Genomic DNA, 25296 nt, shown 5'->3' with positions numbered 1-25296 from the left:
CCACCACAGGATTCATTTACATTGGATCCGAAAGCTTCAAATATCTTTCCCCAGCCCATCTAAACTCTTTCCAAAAAGGAATGAGAAGAGAGGAGGGAAGACCAAATCCACGGCTTGGTCACCTACCAAAATGTGCCAGAGAAACTGCAAACAACCAGAGTGCCATTGGTAACACTTACCCAGTGGTCCTTCAGTCCTGATACTAAGCAGCCCATCCAGTGAGGAGCAGCTCATAAAATACAGAAACCTAGAGCAAGAAGGCCAGTGTTTCCTTCAGGAGACTGGCAGCCAGGAGAGCGAATATGACATCAAGCTCCAAACCAAACCAGCGGCCTGCCAAGAAGTACTAACGTCCCTCCATGTCCAGGACTGTGAGACTTGGACTTGCCTCAGTTGTAATATCACTTTCCTTGAACCTATTTCATTAGTAGCCCTTACAGTCCACCCAGAACATACACTGGCAACATAGGCTCATCAGCAAAGAAGCTCTGGGAAAGAGCTCGTCTCTCAACACTTAAATCTCCATTGCAAACACAGATCCCGCTGAGCCTGAGCGGTACATAAGCTAGGGGTGGGAGGTGGGGGTGCTGTGCTAAGGGAGTGAGACCACACGCCAAGTGTATATGGGCCCAGAAGACAGTGGGTGCAGTATAACTGTGGGGAGGCCCGGGGGCAGGCCCGCCAGCCCAGCAGATGGCAGTGGGCTGCCTCTCCTTGAGCAGGGGAGTTAGGTGGTTTACAAAGTGCGGAGGCAGAACCCCAGGAGTCCACAGCCCATCACCCAGACGCGTGCTTTATTCCCATATAAATGCAGTATGGACAGAATCACTGCTTGGGCAGAGGTCCCTTTAGCCACAGTCATGAAGGAAGGTCATCACCAGCTCTCCAAATATGGGTTTAGAGATGCAGTCAAGTTAAATTCAAGGATTTTGATATGTGTTTGCATAGCATGTTTTATAAGACTGAAAAAATACCAGTTGTTCTTATCAAAAAATGAGAAAGATGTGCTGAAGGATATTGGGGACTCAAGACTGTTTAAGATCCTCAATATGCAGCCCCAGGCAAGTGGCATATTTAAAATCATGCATTGTTCTGTGTCTTCTTAGATTCTTAATTGTCAATTTGGCATCCATTCATCTCAGAGTCAATTATGTCAACTCTATTTTCTTGATCCTTTGGCATTTGGGGACTTACAGACTGCCCCTGCCAGGCAAGCTAATTCCTAAAGATAATGACAACTTGCCCACATATGTGTCCTTCATATACAATCCAGTCAATCCCAAGTTTAAATCCCCGACTACCTCTTTATCTAATTCTTCCATGACAAGTCAAAATTTTCCTTGCCCTAAGTCACTCTTGGACCAGGGACCAAGCAAGTAGATACCACCCCTATAGCCCAAAGCCCGCCAGAATTATTTAAACTAGCCAGTCTTACGCTGTTTACCCTGTCCCGCCTCACCTTTCCCAAGGAAACTCCAAATAAGGCTCTGGCCTAGACTTTCCCCTCACCTCTGTCTTCTGAATACACTGACGTTTGCCCCTGGATGGCGGGCATGACCCCGTCTAGGACCTACGACCAAAATCAACTTCGTCCTGCCAGGCCTTGTTCATACCCCATCCTTAGCCGTGCTGACTTCAGCACACTATACCCAGCCTGTACTTTCTTAGAACAGACATCAATAGGAAGAATAGCTTTGATTTGTTGTACAAGGAACCAGGAAAAAATCTGAATCAATTAGGTTTGTATCACCCAGTTCTACGCAACTGGTCTTAGTACTTCATTATAGGCTGTGTTGCACAAGTGATGTTTGAACAGTAGGTGTTTTGCTAGTCTCAATCTGGCTGCAGCCACACAAGAAGGATGTGGATCCCTCTACATGGCAAAATCGCCTGGCTGCCAGCCATTGAAATTTCATGCTTTCCTGTCCTGAGGCCTCTTTCATTTCATGTAGTAACTCTTTCTACATTCAGCAACAAAACTCAGGCATAGCTGAACAACCTGGGTGGAAATGGGGGGTAGGAAACAGCCCGTCTTTCAGTTTGAGGGGAAATGGTGGGGGGGTGCTTCTAAGAACCCACCCAAAGGGGGTTCATTTGCCTTAAAGAAAATCAGGGAACTCTGTTTCTGAAAGGGATTAAGAAATGGACTACTGAGATAACATCTGAAAATGGATATTGTCTCTTGCTGAGCTGGCAAAGTCCCAAGAGAGGAGTGATGGTTCTTCAATTGTTAACAATTACTACCTTGTTATAAAGAGAGGACGGAAGTGCGGTGGCTCCTTTCTCAACTTACATTTGTATTAAGGAAGCACAATCACCTTCTGGAAAAAAGTTGCCTGGCACCCTGGATTGTTAGAGCTCTCCCTACCATTGCATCTTGTAGCAGGTCTGTGCTGTCCTGTGTGGTATCCATTCTCTTGGGGTGGAAAAAGATCCTGTTTATTCTTGCAGTCCTGAATTGGGCAGGCAACCAGCATAAAGTTACCTTACCCTGGGAGCCTTTATACTTCATCGCTACAAGTTATCAATCTATACTCCGTGGTTATTCATCCAGTGAACCCACACATCGTGCTTCTGGCTTCAGTGAGATGCTTGTTATAGGCACATACTTTTGCTCTGCCATCCTTTTATCCTTAGGACGTCATTGCTCCTAAACGTTCTAAAGAAAGAAAACGGCATGCTAAGCCATGCCTGTCTTTGGAAAAAGCAAGTTTTGCCCGTGGAAATATTTACAGCTCTGCTTGCCCTACCTGTAGAATTGGAACTGGGTCCCAAAGAGTGTGTAGGTAGGTAATGCAAGGTGTGGAGAATGGTGACTTGAAGTATATTGCCCTGTGGGCATGATTCACCTTTATATTTGTTCTCTATTTTTTCAAGTTAGGATTATAAGGCAAAAGACTCAGACTCTCTTAAGTTCCCAGAATGAAGATCATCGCTAGTAAAGCAACGGCCTCGTACAGTTCTTTGATCTCACCTGTTGGACGTGCAGGTGTGTCCGTTTAGGGCTTCTGTAAGCATCGGGGAGCCCTCTTCTCTTGAAACCTATGCCCAGGTTAACTGGTGATGCGATACCAAAGAGGAGCAGCTTGAATGTGTGGAATGTCCCTTCAGCTTCATCCATAAAACATAGCACGTATCGCCAGGATAAAATGGGGATGTATCTGAGAAATCCAACCTGGTTGTCAGGGTGTGAAGAAGAAAGTCAGCTGGTTAGAAGCTGCTGTTTTAGTGTTGCTTGTTTGTTGGTTGGCTTTTGTTGTTGGGTAGAAGAATCACTCTTTTTCTTTTTTTGTATCAGTGGGATTAAAAAGTGACTTTCCTCCCTGCCATTCACTTCTAGTTTGCTTCCCAGGGAAATTAAGATATGTGACAAGACATTTGATGAGTTATTTTTTAATTTTTTATGGCTGAGCTGCAAATCTTAGTAAATAATGAATCATTCATAGTTAATCTTCAGACATTGAAATATGCAATTTCTAGAAACGTGACTTCTCTCAGGCCTTGTATTTTCTATTTACTCATCCTTTCTACTGTTCTCCACTGTAAATCACCATTATTCATGGTACCTATCCTTACCCTCCTCTTTTCATGCCGAGGATTTCGGTTGTCTACAATAACCCTTTGATTATCGAGGTGAGAAAGGCCCTCAGTTTACCTCTGTTACAGAAGGTTATTCGGAGAAGGCAATGGCACGCCACTCCAGTACTCTTGCCCAGAAAATCCCATGGACAGAAGAGCCTGGTAGGCTGCAGCCCATGGGGTCAAGAAGAGTCGGACATGACTGAGCGACTTCACTTTCACTTTTCACTTTCATGCATTGGAGAAGGAAATGGCAACCCACTCCAGTGTTCTTGCCTGGAGAATCCCAGGGACGGGGGAGCCTGGTGGGCTGCCGTCTGTGGGGTTGCAGAGAGTCAGACCGACTGAAGTGACTTAGCAGCAGCAGAAAGTTATTGTACATAAGCTCAGGGGAGAGACAGTCTCAAAAGTCAGACCTCATGGAAACCTGCAGCCTTATCTAGGACAGTTGGCAGCTATGGTGGCTAAATGACGAGTCTGTTAGGCCATCTATGACCAGGTCATCTGTTGTCTCCTCAGCAACTAGCTTTCACTGTTCTCAGGTGAACAGCTCATGACTGTTACTCATGGCTCGACCTCTCTGTGTGATGCTTTCTCTCCCCACTTGCTGTGTTCAGCTTTAAAAGACAGAATCAAAATATTTTCCATTCACTCATCTAGCAAAGTGTCACTGGTGTGCAGAACTAAAGTTAGGTAGCTGCTGCCTTTCAGATGTCAGGCTGCTTCTAGTGTTAGCCTGATTATGTGATTAAAAAGTTTCCAGTCTATGCACGGCTGGCAATTTTCATCAGCTGAGATTGTAGCTAGGCAGATAGAGCATAGACGTCTCATCTCTAGCAGAGTCTTAAAAAATATAAAACCATGTGTAATAAAATAATATAAAGAGAAAATCAAGGCCAAGAAGTATGTATTTCAAATTTTTCAAATATCAGACCAAGTAAAATTACTATAACTGAGGTTGAATCTGGTTCTGAATCTCCTAACAACCAGGACAAAATGGAAAGTGTGATGAATAAAAGTATATAATTCTCATTATCAAAAAGGGAGAAATACCCTGGGGGAAAATTAAGCTTCTTCCTAGCTCCTACTCTAAAACCTGTATTTTCCTACTTTACGCAGAGGACACTGAATGACCCTGAATGAATAACAGTGCCCGCAACATCCTAACATAACAGAAGTAGGTCACGTTTCTTGGCGTGACCAACAATGAAGGCAAAATATTTCAGTGCATGTCAACAAAGACAGTTTTGTGAAGGACAAAACTAATATAATCTAAGTTTCTTTGTGGTCCAACATAATCCAAGTGTGAAGGACTGGGTATTTAGAGGACTGGATGGATAGCATATGCCACAGACAATCCGAAAATACAACTCGTTGCAATATTGATGGCTTAGTAAGAGCTAGTTGTGCTCTTAGGCTAAAGTCCAGACACCTGGTCTTCTACATTACTGGTTGAAGATGCCTCTGTATGCTTTGGGAAACAGGTGGCGCAGGTAACATTTTGTGAGCACTGTGGAGGCTAAGTGATATTCTCACCCCGTCATACAGCATATTTCTTCTCTGTGCCTTTATTTGTACGTAGTTTCCTCTGCTTGTGCACCATCCACCTCCTCTTGCCCTTTCGCCTGCCCAGTCTGATTTAGATGCTTTCTGACTGTGCTTGAGTGGAAGCCTGTGATTGCCTCTACTAGAATGTGACGCTTGCAACATTCTAATATCCTCAGGGATCACTTGACTCTTTCCCCCACTGGACTATGATTCCCTGGAAGGCAAGGATCAGCTGTGATTTGACGCTGAAACCCCAAGGCTTAGCACAATGCCCAGCCAGTAGTAGGGACTTAAAAAATTCAGGTTGAATAGATGAACGAGTGGAATTTCATGTTTCTGTCTGTGTGTATTCTTTTGCCAACATCTGGAGTACCTATTCACCTATACAAATGTCTCTTATCCTTTAAGGATCCAGTTAAGTTTTTTCCCCTCCAATAATCCTTACTCATGTAATTACATTTATCTTGCCATTTGTTTAAAATCCCTGGAGCACTTATTTTTATACCACGAAGTTCAATGCTTCAAGTATTTTGTCATCTTTTATCACTACTTACTTCTGGAGCAAATTGCCTCTTTCAGTAGGACCAGAAATCCTTGAGCGCAGGATTATGTTCTGTAAATTTCTTAAGTTTCTAGCAATATCCAAAATGCACTACCTTGTAGTATCAGCCCTTAAGAAAAAAAAAATACTTAACACACATAAAATTATTCTGGAAAATAGTTTATGCCCTTTATTCTCCTCACTTTAAAGTAAAATGCTTAATCTTAGAAGATTACAATGAAAATTTTATAAATAAAGCATTTTACTATTAAATTGTCTTCAAAACTAAAATCACCTACCTTATAAATTACGTAGTGTTTCTAACCTATTTCTCGCAATATTTTAAAACTACTTCCTACAAAATAATGACTGATGATTACTTTTCAGATAACAACCTCAAACACATTCATAACCTTGCTATATTCAGTTACAGTGCAGAATTCAGGATAAAGATGTTCTGTTTTAGACACATCAAGGATCTCTTTATAACAATTAAAATGAGGTATAGTTTCTGAAAAATATTATCCTTCAGCTTTTTTTCCTTCTGTGTAACTAATTGGAGCTCTTTAACGTTATCACATAGATCAGGTTTTGCTTCTCAGCACTGAAGTGTCTTTTTTATTCTCTTCTGAACTCCCCATGAATTCTTTTTTTTTTTTAATTTGGCTGCTCTGGGTCTTCTTTGACGCATGAGCTGGGTGCTCTCTAGTTGCAGGGTGCAGGCTTCTCATCGCAGCAGCTTCTGTTGCTGCTGAGCACATGCTCTGGAGCATGTGGACTCAGTAGTTGTGGTGCCTGAGCTTAGTTGCCCCACATCACATGGGATCTTCAGACCAGGGATCGAACCCATGTCTCTTGCATCGATCGGTAGGGGAATTCTTAACCGCTGGACCACCAGGGAAGTTCTCCATGAATTCTTTAGGCACCTCTTAAATTGTATAATACCTGACATTGGACACTATAATATTAGAGCTCTGCTTAGTATTGATTATATTTTAAAATTTGATTGTATTTTAAAATTTTAATAGTATTCTCAAAACCAAAACTTAAAGTTCTCTCAGCCCTTATTACCTCTTACCTTCCCTACTTCCTCTTCCTTCAAGTTCAGTGACATATGCCAGTATCACTGGCATCATCAACAACAATACCTAGCTTTTGTAAGAATTCCAGTGTAAACTGGAAACAGCATAACTCTGAAGTTAGAGTGACCTTTCTGGGCTCTACCACTTCCCACTTGGCAACCATGGGCTAAATCACATAACCTCTTTGAATCAATTTTTTCATCTGTACTTTAAGCAAAAAAGCATCAACCTTAGGAATTCCTTGGTGGTCCACTGGTGAAGACTCCATGCTTCCACTGCAGGAGGGACAGGTTAGATCCCTGGTTGGGGCACTAAGGACCCACATGCCCATGTGACCAAAAAAAAAAATCAATCTTGAAGGATTGATGGAAAGATTACAGATTGCCTCAACAACAAAAACTAATCAACATGATTTATAAAGAAGCAAAGGACTGGAAATAGGCATTTCTCCAAGGGAGATATGCAGAGGGCCAATAAGCACATGAAAATATGCTCAACATCACTAATCATAAAGGAAATACAAAGCACAATCATAATGAGATATTACTTTATACTCATTAGGATAGCAACTATTTACAAAAGTATATATATAGAGAAAATAACTAGTTTTGGCAAGGAAATAGAAGAAATGGAAATCTTGTGTGTACCATTGGTGAGAATGTAAAATGGTGCAGCCTTATATGGTGCTTCCTTAGGTAAGGTAAAGTCGCTCAGTCATGTCTGACTCTTTGCGACCCCATGGGCTGTAGCCTACCAGGCTCCTCTGTCCATGGGATTTTCCAGGCAATAGTACTGGAGTGGATTGCCATTTCTTTCTCCAGGGGATCTTCCCGACCCATGGATTGAACCCAGGTCTCCCACATTGTAGACAGATGCTTTACCGTCTAAGCCACCAAGGAAGTCCTTAAAAAGTTAAAAACAGAATGACTGTATAATTCAGCGTTTTTACTTCTGTGTATATACCCAAGAGAACTGAAGGCAGAGTCTTGAACATATGTTTGTATGCCCATATTCATAGCAACATTATTCCCAATAGCTACAGGGTAGAAACAACCCAGGTGTCCATCAATGGATCATAGATAAACAAATGTGGTTATAAGTATACAATGAAATGTTATTATAGCATATTCAAAAGCAGAGACATTAGTTTGCCAACTAAGGTCCGTCTAGTCAAGGCTGTGGTTTTTCCTGTGGTCATGTATGGATGTGAGAGTTGGACTGTGAAGAAGGCTGAGCGCTGAAGAATTGATGCTTTTGAACTGTGGTGTTGGAGAAGACTCTTGAGAGTCCCTTGGACTGCAAGGAGATCCAACTAGTCCATTCTGAAGGAGATCAGCCCTGGGATTTCTTTGGAAGGAATGATGCTAAAGCTGAAACTCCAGTACTTTGGCCACCTCATGCGAAGAGTTGACTCATTGGAAAAGACTCTGAGGCTGGGAGGGATTGGGGGCAGGAGGAGAAGGGGACGACCCAGGATGAGATGGCTGGATGGCATCATGGACTCGATGGACGTGAGTCTGAGTGAACTCCAGGAGATGGTGATGAACAGGGAGGCCTGGCGTGCTGCAATTCATGGGGTTGCAAAGAGTCAGACACAACTGAGCGACTGAACTGAACTGAAGGATAATATTATTATCTTTAAGAAGGAAAGAATTTCTGCACTGCAACATGAATGAACCTTGAGGACATTATGCTAGATTAATTAAGCCAGTCAGAAAATGACAAATACTGTGTCATTCCACTTATGTGTGGGACCTAGAGTCATCAAATTCACAGAGACAGAAAGTAGAATGATGGTTGCCAGCTTTTTTCTGGTGATTAGTAATGTTCCGCATCTTCTCAGATAGCTATTGTCCATTTGTATATATCTTTTGGAAAAAGTGTCTATTCAGAAAACCCTAAAGACTCCACCAGAAAATTACTAGATCTAATTAATGAATATAGTAAAGTTGCAGGATATAAAATCAACACACAGAAATCCCTTGCATTCCTATGAGAAAACAGAAAGAGAAATTAAGGAAACAATTCCATTCACCATTGCAATGAAAAGAATAAAATACTTAGGAATATATCTACCTAAAGAAACAAAAGACCTATATGTAGAAAACTATAAAACACTGATGAAAGAAATCAAAGAGGACACAAATAAATGGAGAAATATACCGTGTTCATGGATTGGAAGAATCAATATAGTGAAAATGAGTATACTACCCAAAGCAATCTATAGATTCAGTGCAATCCCTATCAAGCTACCAATGGTATTTTTCAGAGAACTAGAACAAATAATTTCACAATTTGTATGGAAATACAAAAAACCTCCAATAGCCAAAGCAAGAGAAAGAAGAATGGAACTGGAGGAATCAACCTGCCTGACTTCAGGCTGTACTATAGAGCCACAGTCATCAAGACAGTATGGTACTGGCACAAAGACAGAAATATAGATCAATGGAACAAAATAGAAAGCCCAGAGATAAATCCACACACCTGTGGTCACCTTATCTTTGGCAAAGGAGGCAAGAATATACAATGGAGAAAAGACAGTCTCTTTAACAAGTGGTGCTGGGAAAACTGGTCAATGACTTGTAAAAAAATGAAACTAGAACACTTTCTAACACCATACACAAAAATAAACTTAAAATGGATTAAAGATTTAAACATAACACCAGAAACTATAAAACTCCTAGAGGAAGACATAGGCAAAACACTCTCTGACATAAATCACAGCAGGATCCTCTATGACCCACCTCCCAGAATACTGGAAATAAAAGCAAAAATAAACAAATGGGACCTAATTAAAATTAAAAGCTTTTGCACAACAAAGGAAACTATAAGCAAGGTGAAAAGACAGCCTTCAGAATGGGAGAAAATAATAGCAAATGAAGAAACTGACAGAGAATTAATCTCAAAAATATACAAGCACCTCCTGTAGCTCAATTCCAAAAAAACAGACGACCCAATAAAAACCTGGGCCAAAGGCCTAAACAGACATTTCTCCAAAGAAGACATGCAGATGGCTAACAAACACATGAAAAGATGCTCAACATCACTTATTAGAGAAATGCAAATCAAAACCACAATGAGGTACCATTTCATGCCAGTCAGAATGGCTGCTATCCAAAAGTCTACAAGCAATAAATGCTGGAGAGGGTGTGGAGAAAAGAGAACCTACTTATACTGTTGGTGGAAATGCAAACTAGTACAGCCACTATGGAGAACAGTATGGAGATTCCTTAGAAAACTGGAAATAGAACTGCCTTATGACACAGCAATCCCACTGCTGGGCATACACACCGAGGAAACCAGAATTGAAAGAGACATGTGTACCCCATGTTCATCGCAGCACTGTTTATAATAGCCAGGACATGGAAGCAACCTAGATGTCCATCAGCAGATGAATGGATAAGAAAGCTGTGGTACATACACACAATGGAGTATTACTCAGCCATTAAAAAGAATACATTTGAATCTGTTCCAATGAGGCGGATGAAACTGGAGCCTATTATACAGAGTGAAGTAAGCCAGAAAGAAAAACACCAATACAGTATACTAATGCATATATATGGAATTTAGAAAGATGGTAAGGATAATCCTGTATGGGAGATAGCAAAAGAGACACAGATGTATAGAACAGTCTTTTGGACTCTGTGGGAGAGGGCAAGGGTGGGATGGTTTGGGAGGATGGCATTGAAACATATATATTATCATATGTGAAACGAATCACCAGTCCAGGGTCGATGCATGATGCAGGGTGCTCGGGGCTGGTGCACTGGGATGACCCAGAGGGAGAGGATGGGGAGGGACGTGGGAGGGGAGTTCAGGATGGGGAACACATGTACACTCATGGTGGATTCAAGTCAATGTATGGCAAAACCAATATAATATTGTAAAGTAATTAGCCTTCAAAAAATAAATAAATAAATTTTTAAGTGTCTATTCAGATTCTCTGCCCATTTTTAATTGGATTGTTTCATTTTACTGCTATTGAGTGATATAGGGTTGTATATATATATATATATGTATATGAAAGTTTTGGATATTAACTGCTTATCAGATATATGACTTACAAATATTTTCTCGCACTCCATAAGTTGCCTTCATTTTGTTGATTATTTCTTTTGCTGTGCAGAAGTTTTTTAGTCTAATGTAGTCTTACTTGTTTATTTTTGCTTTTGTTGCCTTTGGTGTCAAATCCAAAAAATCATCTCCAAGATTGATGTCACTTCATGGCAAATAGATGGGGGAAAGTGGAAACAGTGACAGATTTTATTTTCTTGGGCTCCAAAATTACTGTGTACGAAGACTGCAGCCATGAAATTAAAAGGTGCTTGTTCCTTGGAAGGAAAGCTATGACAAATATAGATAGTGCAATAAAAAGCAGAGACATCACTTTGCTGACAGAGGTCCGTATAATCAAAGCTATGGTTTTTCCAGTAGTCATGTATGGATGTGAGAGTTGGACCATAAAGGAGGCTGGGTGCCAAAGAATTGATGCTTTTGAACCGTGATGCTGCGGAAGACTCCTGAGAGTCCCTTTGACAGCAAGGGTATCAAACAACTCAATCCTTAAGGAAATCAACCCTGAATAGTCATTGAAAGGACTGATGTTGAAGCTGAAACTTCAATACTTTGGCCATCTGATGTGAAGAGCTGACTCACTGGAAAAGACTGTGATACTGGGAAATATAGAAGGCAGGAAGAGAAGGGAGAGACAGAGGAGAATAAGATGGTTGGATGGTATCACTGACTCAATGGACATGAGTTTGAGCTAACTCTGGGAGATAGTGAAGGACAGGGAAGTCTGGTGTGCTGCAGTCCATTGGGTCACAAAGAGTTGAACACAACTTAGCAACTAAACAACAACAACAAGATTGATGCCAACGACCTTACTTGCTATGTTTTCTTCTAGGAGTTTTACAGTTTCAAGTCTTATGTTCAAGTCTGCAGTCCATTTTTAATTAATTCTTGAGTATGGTATAAGACAGTGATCCAGTGTCTTTTTTGCATGTGGCTGTCTAGTTTTCATAACACTGTTTATTGAAGAGACCATCCTTTCCCAATTGTATATTCTTGGCTCCTTTGTCCTAAATTAATTGGTCGTATCTGCATGAATTCATTCCTGGGCTTTCTATTCTGTTTCATTGATCTATGTGTCTGTTTTTATGCCAGAAGCACACTGTTTTGATTACTGAAGCTGTGTAATATAGTTTCAAATCAGGAAACATGATGCCTCCAGCTTTGCCCTTTTTCAAGATTGCTTTAGCTATTCAGGGTCTTCTGTGGCTCCATACAGATTTTAGAATTGTTTGTTTTATTTATGTGGAAAAAAAATGCCATTCAAATTATCATAGAGATTGTAATGATTCTGTAGATTGCTTTGGGTAATATGAGCATTTTAACAGTATTAATTCTTCCAATCCATGCACAAAATATGTCTCCATTCATTTATGTCTTCTTCAGTTTCTTTCGTCAACATGTTATAGGTTTCATTGTACAGGTCTTTCATCTTCTTGGTTAAGTTTATTCCTAGGTAGTTTATTCTTTTTGATGCAGTTGTAAGTTGGATTGTTTCCTTAATTTCTCTTTCTGTTGGTTCATTGTTAGTGTATAGTAATTCAGCTGATTTTTGTATATTGATTTTGTATCCTTAAATTTTATGGAATTCATTTGTTCTAATAGTTTTTGGTGAAATCTTTGGGGTTCTCTATATACAATATGTCATCTGCAAACTGTGATGGTTTCATTCTTGCTTTTTTATTTGGATGGCTTTTATTTTTTTCTTGTCTAACTGCTCTGGCTAGGGATGGTATTGTATCACATAAAAGTAAACATCCTTGTCTTGTTCCTGATTTTAGAGGAAGAGCTGTCTTTATTTTTTTGCTTTTCACTATTGAGCATATTCAAAAGCAGAGACATTAGTTTGCCAACTAAGGTCTGTCAAGGCTATGGTTTTTCCAGTAGTCATGTATGGATGTGAGAGTTGGACTGTGAAGAAGGCTGAGTGCCAAAGAATTGATGCTTTTGAACTGTGGTGTTGGAGAAGACTCTTGAGAGTCCCCTGGACTGCAAGGAGATCCAACCAGTCCATTCTGAAGGAGATCAGCCCTGGGATTTCTTTGGAAGGAATGATGCTAAAGCTGAAACTCCAGTACTTTGGCCACCTCATGCGAAGAGTTGACTCATTGGAAAAGACTTTGATGCTGGGAGGGGTTGGAGGCAGGAGGAGAAGGGGACGACCCAGGTTGAGGTGGCTGGATGGCATCACTGACTCGATGGACGTGAGTCTGCGTGAACTCCGGGAGTTGGTGATGGACAGGGAGGCCTGGTGTGCTGCGATTCATGGGGTCGCAAAGAGTCAGACACAACTGAGCGACTGAACTGAACTGAACTGATTGAGTATGATGTTAACATGGGCTTGGCATAGTAGTGTTAGTTGCTCAGTCATGTCCAACTCTTTGCGATCCCATGGACTGTAGCCCACCAGGCTCCTTTGTCCATGGGGATTCTTCTGGCAAGAATACTAGAGTGGGTTGCCATTCCCTTCTCCAGAGTATATTCCTGACCCAGGGATCAAACCCAGGTTTCCTACATTGCAGGCAGATTCTTTATCATCTGAGCTACAGGGAAGCCCAAGAATACTGGATTGGGTAGCCTATCCCTTCTCCAGCAAATCTTCCCAACCCAGGAATCAAACTGGAGTCTCCTGCTATAGCCTTTATTATATTGAGGTATATTCCCTCTGTAGATATTTTATTGAGAGTTTTTAAGTTGGATGGATGCTAGTTTTGCTAAATGCTTTTTCTGCATCAGTTGCAATGGTTATATCATTTTTATCCTTCATTTTTAAAGTGTGATATAGACACTGATTTGTGAGTGTTAAACCATCCTTGCATGCCTGAAGTAAATTCCACTTGATCATGGTGTATGATCCTTTTTATATATTATTGGATTCTGTTTGCTAATATTTTGTTGAGGAGCATTTTTTCATCTGTTCATCAGGCCTATGATTTTTGTTTTCTGTAACATCCTTACATGGTTTTGGTGTTGAAGTATTGCTACTCTTGTAAAGTGAGTTTGGAAGTGTTCCTCTTCTGTTTTTTGGGAGAATTTTGAAGGATTGGTACTCTTGTTTCATAGACTCAGTGAAGCTACCTGGTCCTGGACTTTTATTTGTTGAGAGGTTTTTGATTATTGATCCAATCTCATTTTATATTATGAGTGTTTTACTCCACATTACAGAAAACTATAGATTCTGTATGCAGTGCACCTTGTAATGTGTGGTACATGATAGGCTCTTGATAAATGGTAGTTCTTACTGTGGTGTCACCATTCAAGGCACGTGGCTTCATTATGATCCTTGAAGTCATATTACTGTTAAATAATATTTTAAAAGTTAGATTCCTTAGAAAGCAAACTCTAAGATGTACATTAGTGTGCAGGAAGTTTTTTAAGGATTCCTCTTGCGATCAGCAGCTATAGAAGGGAAGGGAATGGAAAGAAGCAGGATTGGACAGTGGGAGAAAGTACACTGTGATGCAGTGACAAAGGAGGCCTCTGCTGGCCCCCAAGGATGCTATAGAGTCGAAATGACCTTTCAGATGTGTGAGTCATGGTGAGGGGGCTAGGGCACAGTTTACATACTTACTCTCTGCCTCTCTCTCTGATATGGGCTGCCTGGGACAAGAACGTAACCTTGAGTAATGGGGCCATCCCTAGAAAGGGCTGAGGGTAGCAGTGGAGATGGGGAATGTCTTCCATTCCTGCAGAGGAGGAGAGTGAACGTGCATTACTGTAGCAAAAGTTTAGAAGTAAAACTCAGGTTTTAGTGCCTCCGAGTCTAGTCAGGCATTCAGGCTCATTTCTAGTCCTCTGTATTCATGAGTGAAATTCCCATGTTATATCTTTCACATTGTTAAAGCAATAATTAGGGAACTTTCCATTGAGTATAGCATTTCTTTTCAAATCCTTGGTGGTTAAGAACTAGTTATTTTCCTTTTTAAGTCCTACATGGACTGTTACCTTAATAAAATACATACACAAAAAATTTACTGGATAAATAAGAAATCATATAACAGATATACTCAAATTTATTATCAACAGATTCATCAGATGTAAAATTGCTGTGACAATTTGCTATAAAGGTGTTAACTGCCCACTTTCAATTTCTAAGCTTGTCTCATTGTAACCTAGTAATAAAGAGTTCTCAAAACTGGTACCAATCTGGGACTCCACTCTAAATAATTCTGGGTTACAGAATTCTTACAAACTATTGTTGCCACTGCTGCTGTTTAACCACTGAGTTGTATCCAACTTTTTGCAGTTCCGTGGACTGCGGCCTATCTGGCTCTTCTGTTCATGGGATTTCCTAAGCAAGAATACTGGAGTGGATTGCCATTTCCTTCTCCAGGGGCTTTTCCTGACCCAGGAGTTGAACCCACATCTCCTGCTTGGCAGGCAGATTCTTTACCACTGAGGCATGCTGATGTCCTTCTAAATTGACATCGGCAATATATGGGTTAAGTGAGTGTTATTCTTCAATCTAGAGATCTGATCTTTTGCTATGCTTGGGGAATCCATAGTTCTCTTCAAGCCTGGCCTGAACCTAGGAACACCGTCAGCATCACAGGTTCCAGGTATAAGTAGTTCTAAGGGCATTACCTACCCAAGGATCTAGCGGATGAAAGAAACAAAGACTGTTTTCTCGTTTAACAAGATAAGAGTCATCAGGCATCTTCTATTCCTGGGACTAGGAAAACTGACTCGTCTCTGATAATCCTCTTGGGACATTTGATGTAAGGGTAGGGGGATAAGAGGACAGGGAAAGGAGGTCTGGCAAACAGGGCATGTCCTTCAGGAAAGAAGTAGTAGTAAACAAAGGGGTCATGGTACATTCAAAGGGTTCGTAAAGCTTTCTAGTCTAATTTGGGGCGTATGACCTAAGTACAAGCTGTGGTTATAGCTTCAGTTGATCTGTGAGTCCCCTGAAATTGTATACAGAATATTAGGTGTGCTGCATTTGTGTCTTTTGGATAGTATTCTCAGAATAACCCCAAAACTCATAATCATTGACTTAACTTCCTAGCTTGAAACATGGGTTATATTTCCCCACTTGCAAGGATTCAAAGTCAAGTCGCCAAACATTCTCACTTGGATCTGCTGTACTGCTTTTAGTCCATCAACCCTTGCCATCTCTCTTCTTCCTCCTTTCCATTCTCACATCATTGTGAGCATTCCAAGATGCAGACTGTTTCTGACATACACACACTACCTGAAGCCCTTCAAAAAAGCTTTCCACTGTTCTTGGGATCAAAACAAAACAGGATAAAAAGTCTAACATGACCTGCCTACCTTCTGTTCTTATCCCCTACACCATCTTTCCCACATGCTTTCTCCACACTAACCATCCTGGTCTTCTCTGAACTCCCCACACTTCCTCAGTCCACAGAGCCTTTGAGGATGCTGTTCCACCTGGAATGTTCTTCCCTTACCCTCAGGTGAATTTCTTTTCTCAGGTGAATTTCTTACCTATTAGGGCATGTCCCCCTTTTACAGCAACTGTATAGCTTCTCCTTTGTAGCATTTGTTACAGTTCCTTTGTGATTTCCTCTTAGTGTGTGTCTTTCTCACTAGACTCTGAGTTCCTTGGGGACAAGGACTGTCCGTGCTATTCACCCTTACATGCCCAGGGTTGAGCAGAGAAACTATAGAGAAAGCTTGCCATGGTGTTTATGAGTGGGTTAGCAATTTCTTCTTCACTTAACAGAGAAAATTAAGGTAAGTTCACCTAACTGACAGATGACAAATCTAGGCTTTGAACCTAGATTTGACTTCTAAGCCCTTGCTCTTAACCACTGTAATCACAGTACAGCTGCTTTAAAAACTGAGAGAGGTTATTAATGACCCCTGTCTCACTTAAAGAAAAGTTTATATGCTTTAGGAGGATATTATACTCATTAATATATATGTACCCAGTACAGGGGCACTTCAATATGTAAAGCAGATACTTAACAGACATAAAGAGAGAAATTGACAATAGTACAATATTAGGGGACTTTAATACCCCACTTTTATCGATGAACAGCTCATCCAGACTGAAAATCAGTAAGGTAATAGTGGTCTTAAATGACACAACAGACCAATTGGACTTAATAAATATCTACAGGACATTATATCAAAAACAGCAGAATATACATTCTTTTCAAGTGCACATGGAGCATTCTCCAGGATAGGTCACACGCTGGGCCACAAAACAAGTCTCAGCAAATTTAAGAACACAGAAATTATATCAAGTATTTTTTTCTGACCACAGTGTTATGAAACAAGAAATCAGTTGCAAAAAGAAAAATGGGAAAAGAACAAACATGGAGACTAAACAACATTCTACTAAAAAACCAGGGTCAATGAGGAAATCAAAGAAGAAATCAGAATTTACCTCAAGACAAATGAAACTGGAAACATAACACTCCAAAATCTATGGATACAGCAAAAGCAGTTCAAGAGGGAAGTTTATAGTGATACAGACTTTCCTCAAGAAACAAGAAAATCTCAAATAAACAATCTAACCCACCACCTAGAGGAATTAGAAAAAGAAGAACAAACAAGTCCCAAAGTCAGCAGAAGAAAGGAAATAATAAAGATCAGAAAGGAGATAAATAAAATAGAGACCCCCCCCAAAAAAAAAACAGAAGCAATGGAAAAGAACAATGAAATCATGAACTGATTTTTTAAAAAGATAAATGAAACTGATACTCCATTAGCCAGGTTCACTGGGAAGAAAAGAAGATCCAAATAAAATAAGAAATGAAAGAGGAGAAATAACTAATACCACAGAGATACAAACAATCATAAGAGAATACTATAAACAGTTATGTAGCAACAATTGGACAACCTAGAAGAAATGACAAGTGTCTGGAAACAAAGAACATGTCAAGACTGAATCAAGAAGAAATGGACAATTTGAATAGTTACTAGTAGTGGTATTGAATTTGTAATTGGAAAAAAACAAAAAAACAAAAAAACCTCCTGGCAAATAAAAGTCTAGAACTGGATGACTTCACAATAAAATTCTACCAAACACATAAAGAAGAGCTAATACCTATTCTTTTTAAACAGTTCCAAAAAATTGAAGAGGACAGACCATTCCCAAGTTCATTCTACTAAGCCACATTACCTTGATACCAAAACCAGACAGAGACATTTAAAAAAAAAAGAAAAGAAAATTACAGGTCAATATCTTTGATGAATATAGATAAAAAAATTTCAACAAAATATTACAAATCAAATCCAACAGTATATAAAAATGATCATACAACATGATCAAGCTAGATTTATTTCAGGCACACAAGGATGGTTCAACAGTTGCGAATCAATCAGTGTGATACAATTCTTGTCACTTCTATTTATCATAGTATTGGAAATCCTAGCCACAGCAGTCAGACAAGAGAAAGAAATAAAAGTCATCCAAATTTGACAGGGAAGAAGTAAAACTGTCACTATTTGCAGATGACATGCTTTTATATATAAACCCTAAAGTCTCTACCCAAAAAAACTATTAGAACTAATATATGAATTCAGTAAAAATTGCAGGATATAAGATAATATACATAACTCTGTTTTTTTCTAATATATTAATAACTATCAGAAGGAGAAAAGTTTTAAAAATCCCATTTAAAATTGCATCAAAAAGAATAGAAATAAACTTAACCAAGGAAGTGAAAGACCTACTCTTAACACTATAAAACATTGATGAAGGAAATTGAAGGTGATACAAAGAGATAGAAAGATATCCATTGCTCTTGGGTTGGAAGAATTAATATTGTTAAAATGCTGTACTACTCACAGAAATCTGCACACTTAATGAAATCCCTAGCAATTACCCATGACATTTTTCAAAGAACTAATAAACTAAATAATCCCTAAAGTTTATATGGAGCCATAGAAGAGCCTGAATTGCTGAAGCAATCTTGAGAGAAAAGAACGAAGTTGGAGGTATTGTCCTTCCAGATTTCAGACTATACTTGCAAAGCCACAGTAATCAAAACAGCATGGTACTGGCACAAAAACAGACACATAGATTGATGGAACAGAATAGAGCGCCCAAAGATAAACCCATGCACCTATGTATGGTCATTAATCTACAGCCAAGGAGACAAGAATATACAGTGAAGAAAAGACTGTCTCTTCAGTAAGTCCTGGGAAAACTGGACAAGTACATGTAAAACAGTGAGATTAGGGTATTTCCTCACTATTCTAAAGTCAACTCAAAATTAAAGACCTAAATGTAAGACTGGAAACCACAGGACTCCTAGAAGAATACATAGGGAGAATACTGTTTTACATAAATCATGTAGTATTTTTTGGTTCTGTCCCCTAAGGGTAAAGAAAGAAATGCACAAATAAACAAATGGAACCTAATTAAACTTAAAAGCTTTTGCATAGCAAGGGGAACCACTGACAAAATGAAAAGACAACCTACTGGATAGGAGAAGATACTTGCAAATGTTATGGCCAACAAGGGGTTAATGTCCAAACTATATAAGCAATTCATACAACTCAACGACAAAAAGACAAATAGCCCAATTAAAAGAAAAATGGGCAGAAGGTATGAATAAACATTTTTCCAAAGACATACAGATGGTCCATAAGCACATGTAAAGATCTAAACATTGCTAATTGTAAAGAGATACAAATAAAAATTAAAGAGATATCACAGCACACCTGTCAAAATGGCTGTCATCAAAGAGAACACTAATAATGTTGGTGAGGATGAGGAGAAAAGAGACCCCCTCATACATTTGTTGGTGGGAATATAATTTGCTGTAGCCACTATGAAAAACAGTATGGAGATGCCTCAAAATCTAAAAATAGAAATACCACATGATCCAGCAATTCTACTCCTGGGTATATATCCATAAAAACTGAAAACACTGATTTGAAAAGATATAAGCAGCCCACTTTCACAGCAGCACTATTTAAAGTAGCCAAGATATGGAACAATGCAATTTTTCATCAACAAATGAGTGGATAAAGAAACTGTAGTGTGTGTGTGTGTGTGTGTGTGTGTGTGTGTGTGTATTAGTCATATATGCCATAATATGTATATAAATATACTCATAATATATATTCTCATAATCATATGAGATTATGATTATGAGAATATAATCTCATGATCATATGAGATTTATCTCATAAATCATATGATTTGTGACTCATAATCATAAAGTCATATATATATATATATTGCTCAGTCATAAAAATAATGAAATTCTGTCATTTACAGCAATGTGGATGGACCTAGAGAATATTATGCTGAGTGGAATAAGTCAGAAAAAGAAATACCATATGATATCACTTATATGTGGAATCTAAAAATAAGCAAATGTATATAGCAAACCTAAACAGAATCACAGATACAGAAAACAAACTGGTGGTTCCAGTGGAGAAACAGAAGGGGGAGGGGCCAGATAGTAGTTTGGGATTAAGAGATACAAACTAGTATGTATAAACTAGATAAGTAACAAAGATATAGTTTTCAACACAGGAAATTAGAGCTATTATTTTGTAATGACTTTTAATAGAGTACAATCTATGGAAATAACAAATCGCTTTGCTGTACACTTGAAACTAACATAATATCATAAATCAACTATACTTCCATTTGAAGAAAAAGAATTGAATGAAGGTGAAAACATGTATATACTTTGAAAGGCACCATAAAGAAAGTGAAAAGAGTTCACAGAATGGAAGAAAGCATTTGTAAATCATATATCTGGCAAGTAAACTCTATTCAGATTACATATGGATCACTTAGAGCTCAACAACAAAAAGACAGATAACCTAATTTTTAAACTGAACAATGAATTTTAATTTTTACAAATGGCCAATAAGCACATGAAAAGATGCATGGTTAGTCATTAGAGAAACGCAAGTCAAAACTGCAAAAAGCGACCACTTCACACCCAATAAAAAGTCAGGTAATAAGTGTTGGTGAGAATACGGAGAAATTAGAACCCTAGAGTCTTGCTGGTGGGAATGTAAAACACAGCTGCTTTGGGAAGAGTTTGTTGATTTCTCAAACAGTTAAGCATAGTGTTACCATGTGACCCAGCAGTTCTCCTCCTAAGTATTAATATATATCCAGGAGAAATGAAAACACATGTTTAAATGAAATCTGTACAGGAGTGTTCATAGCAGCGTAACTCAGTAACCAACATGTAGGAACAAACTAAATTTCTATCAGATAATGAATGAATAAACAATGTAATGTGTGTATACAATGGAATATTACTCAGCTATAAAAAAGAACAAGGTACTGGGACATGCTTACCACATGGGTGAACCTGGGAAATGGAATGCTAGGTAAAGGACTACATATTGTAGATTCTGTGATGTGCAATGTTTAGAACAAGTCTGTAGGGACAGAAGGTAGGTCAGTAGGTCCCTGGACTAGAATAGGGGAAGGGGGCTGAGGAGTGACTGCCAATAGTCATAGGGTTTTGTTTTTTGGGGTGGTTGTTCTTGAATAATAAAAATGTTCTAAAAGTAGGTGGGGTGATGGGTACACTACACCCTGAGATACACTTTAAATGGGTGAATTTTATTAGTGTGTGGAATACTTCAGACCTTTACAAAGTTAGTAGTTGATACCTAAAAAGTAAAAAACAGAACAAAAAGCCTTCAGTGTAAGCAGTCAAATTGTATTGACTTCTTACTAAAGAATTTAACAAAATTCTTTAATAAAACCTTTAATAAACCTTTAATAAAACCTTTAATAAACCTTTAATAAAACCTACACAATATTTATTCATGTTCATTAATTCAGCAATTAATTGACTGCCTGCCTTATGCTAGGTGTGCTCTCAAGGTCCTAGGTAGAAAGATGCCCAGGCTTAGCTTTGTCTCCTGTTTTTCAGGCTTCCAAGGAAGGTGGTATGTCTGGGGGACAACAGCTGTCTCTGGGCCTGGCCTCACTTGCTCTTTCCCCGTTTGGAAAGGTGTCGGGTGTTTCTGTTGCCTTAGTCAGCACGGAGCAAGGAGGACCCTGATTATAGTTTCAGAGCCTTAAGCTTCACCTCATGCTCCAAATCCAAGACAGAGCAGCTGAGAATGGGGCTAGCCGTGCCACCAATTGCTTCTCCCCTGTTGTTAATCCCTTTAATTCTGCCGTCCGCAGGCACCCCTCCCTTCATACTGTCCTGTTGCCCACTTGTGATATGATTGAGCAAGTGGTTTTGGCTTTGAAAGGTGATTCTTAGAGACACCTCAAGTGACCCAGCCCTCTGGCTTGCGGGGATGCTCTTGATGTTCATTGCCGTGGGGCACCAGAGATCTTCTGTGGGCAGATACCACTTGCAGTCAAGCCTGGTCTGAAAGAAGGTAGCTGCCTCTGACTCCCCTGCAGTCCTGGCCTTAGTGCTGGGGTCACGAGAGGGAGCAGCCTATCAATGCGAAGTGTAAACAGTGAGAAGCCGCCAGTCTCTTGGTTCTTACAGAAGAGTTTATGATACTTGAGTTCCAAATCACTTTAAGCATGGAACAACTGGCTTTGTGATGATTATATACATACGTGTGTGTGTGTGTGTGTGTATTATCTGCTTTATTCCTGCTTTGCTGTGTCATTCCCTGGTCAAGACATTATAGTTTATTTTAAAGTTTGTCTATGTCTTTCACAAACCTTGAGTCCAGGAGTTGGTGATGGACAGGGAAGCCTGGCGTGCTGCAGTCCACGGGGTTGCAAAGAGTCAGACACGACTGAGCGACTGAACTGCGCTGAACTGAACTGAGTCTTTACGACCAAAAGGGGGGGAAAATGAGTCACTTTTCAGTCTATATGTCCTTTTTTCACAGAGCCCTAGAATTAAGCTAATTCTAATTTCTCCCTCTTCTCAAATTGGTGAGTTTATCAGCATCGTAAGATGTTTATTGCATTTGCAAAAGAATGCCTCCTGATGGCTTATGGAAAGAGAAATCCAGCCGGGTTTTGTGGGGGTAAGAGCTGGTGCTGGGCCTTACCCAGCCCTTGCTGTCGTGCGTGCCTCTCTAACCCCCACCCTCGTGCTCCTGGTGCCTGCAGAGCCTAAGGAAAGCCTCTCCACCCCTCCCGGGTTCTCCCCTCACTGCAGTCGGAAGGGGAGTAGCAGGAAATGGAATCTGCCCGGGTCGTGGGATTTTTTTTGAAAGAAACAAAGCACGATCTGATGAAGAGCAGGTTAATCCTGCTATTTCATTTCCCTTTCAGAAAGGGTGGGGGCAGGATTGTGATATGAAGTATTTGGTTTCACATCTGTTCCAGGAATTATCCCCGGCATAAATCCACTTTTCCTCTAAGCATCCTAAAGCATCCCAGGGAGCTCCTCCTCCCGGAGCACCCTCCCCACCTCTAGAGTTTATTTCATGGCCACAAAGCAGCTGACAGGCTCCCCAAGAAATCATCCTGTCATTGCTAGAGCAGGAGGGCATCTCTGAGGGCATTCTGAAGTCAGAATGTCTGTGGGTCAGCGGTATCAGTTCTGTGCTGTGCTCTCCAGGAAGAGTTTAGGAGAGAAAGTGCGGAGCACACCAGCAGTGTGGTGCAATATAGGAAGAGGACCCAATTTAAAACTCAAAGGAACTAGCTGTCATCTCACCTTGGCTACTATTTGTGTGATCTTGAGCAAGTCACGAAACCTCTTTAGGCTCAAAGCCCCTGTCTGTGGAATCAGGGCAGTGTCTCCCAGCGTGTGCTCTGCAAAATGCAGGTCGTCACGGTCAGACAAATTTGAGAAATGCCATTTATTCTATGCCATTTCTTAAAGAGACATAATATATATTAGTCTGTTTAAAGGCTGTGAAGAATCTTTCAGTAAAGAAACTTTTTTTTTCCTCCAGCATTTCTCAAATTTATCTGACCTGAAGTGTTTTTTTCCTATGATGCTGATTAATATTAATCTTGACACTGAGAAATGAAGTTCAACTCCAAAATGCTTCAAGTCTATATAATCTGTAACATGTTATGCTTAAAAACCTCAATAAAATAACTTTTCAACTTTCAAATCTTATTCATGGGAAAAGGAAAAACAATTCCACATGTAGCAAGGTGACTTCTAGTTTTAAAAACTGAACTTAAGGGCCAAAGCAATTACTCAAAGAAACACAGGCTTGTAAATAGAGTTTTGAAAACGTTTCCTGGAACTGCTGTTTTCTCTTTCTACCTTTGAGATGTTTAGCATTCTAATGTGGCCTTCGAGTGTGTGATGGGAACTTTCTATGAATAATTAAGTTCAACACACTAGTGAGTACATGTAAGGAATAACAAACTAAGTGAAACACAAGATTCCCAACCTTAATTCAGACTAAATATATACACAAGGAAAAACAACTTCAGACTGAAGCAAAATACAAATTCATATTTTGACAAATGTTAATATACACAGATGGTCCCCAACTTTAGATGACTGAACTCACAGTTTTTTCCTTTTACGATGGTCTGAAAGCAATACACATTTGATAGAAACCATACTTTAAATTTTGAATTTTGGCATTTCTAGGCTAGGTATTATCCTCTCTCGTGATGCTCGGCAGTGAACACAGCCCCCAGTCAATCAGGTGATCGTGAGGACTGACAGCTGGTACACTTCCAACCATTCTGAACCTAGACAAACAGTCTGTTGTACTGTACTTTAAGTACAGTTAGTCAACAAATTACATGAGATATTCAGTTGTTGTTTAGTTGCTAAGTCGTGTCCAACTCTTTTGTGACCCCATGAACTGTAGCCCACCAGGCTCCTCTGTCCATGGGATTTACCTCTCAAGAATGCTGGAGTGGGTTGTCATTTCCTTCTCCAGAGGATCTTCCTGACCCAGAGATCAAACCCACGTCTCCTGCATTGGCAGGTGGATTCTTTACCACTAAGCCACCAGGGAAGCCCTAAGATGTTGAATACTTTATTCCAAAACAGGCTTTGTTTTCACTGATTTTGCCTGGTTGCAGGCCAGTGTAAATGTTCTGAGCATGTTTAAGGTAGGCCGGGCCAAGCTATGATGTTCAGTACGTTAGGTGTATTAAGATGTATTAATGTAAATAAGACATGAAACCCAAAATTCAAGGAATAACTGGATCAAGGGTCAAATGGAAGATATATGAAGGAGAAATGTGAAAATAGGATCAAGCAAAGCAGTAGTTTTAGTAACTTAAGGAAATAGTGACTTCACCTGATCTAAAATTATTCACCTGGGACTGATATTAAGTTCTGACTAAGATCAACTACAGCCAGACAATACTAACATCATTTAAAAAAAAAAAAGCTAATAATAAACCTTGTAAGGAATAAATAAGAATGGTTTACTTAATCATTCAGTTTGAAGAAATAGCCACATCTTTAAAGTGGTCATCTTTAATGAGTTTTAGATAAGGTTGGCTTTCCTCTTTCTCATCTCTCTGAAAACTTCTTAGTCACTTTTATAAAGCTCTTCATCCTTTGCTTACTTGTGGATTTTCATTTTTTAGAGTCCTGCCTTTGAGGGAGGTTTATTACAGGGCCAAGCAAGGAGAATGGGTGGCTTATGCTCAAA

At 39.7% G+C, this 25296-nt stretch overlaps 1 protein-coding gene across 9 annotated transcripts in view; it reads left to right on the top strand.

The window, feature by feature from the left end:
* Positions 1 to 25296, top strand: part of TTLL5 (tubulin tyrosine ligase like 5) — a 313608-nt gene that overhangs the window by 264455 nt on the left and 23857 nt on the right. The gene's annotated exons all lie outside the window — the stretch shown is intronic.

Source organism: Capra hircus, chromosome 10 (genome assembly GCF_001704415.2).
Source record: "Capra hircus breed San Clemente chromosome 10, ASM170441v1, whole genome shotgun sequence".
Classification (NCBI taxonomy): Eukaryota; Metazoa; Chordata; class Mammalia; order Artiodactyla; family Bovidae; genus Capra; species Capra hircus.
The sequence above is the reverse complement of the archived record's forward strand: the minus strand, read 5'-3'. Positions and strand labels throughout refer to the sequence as shown.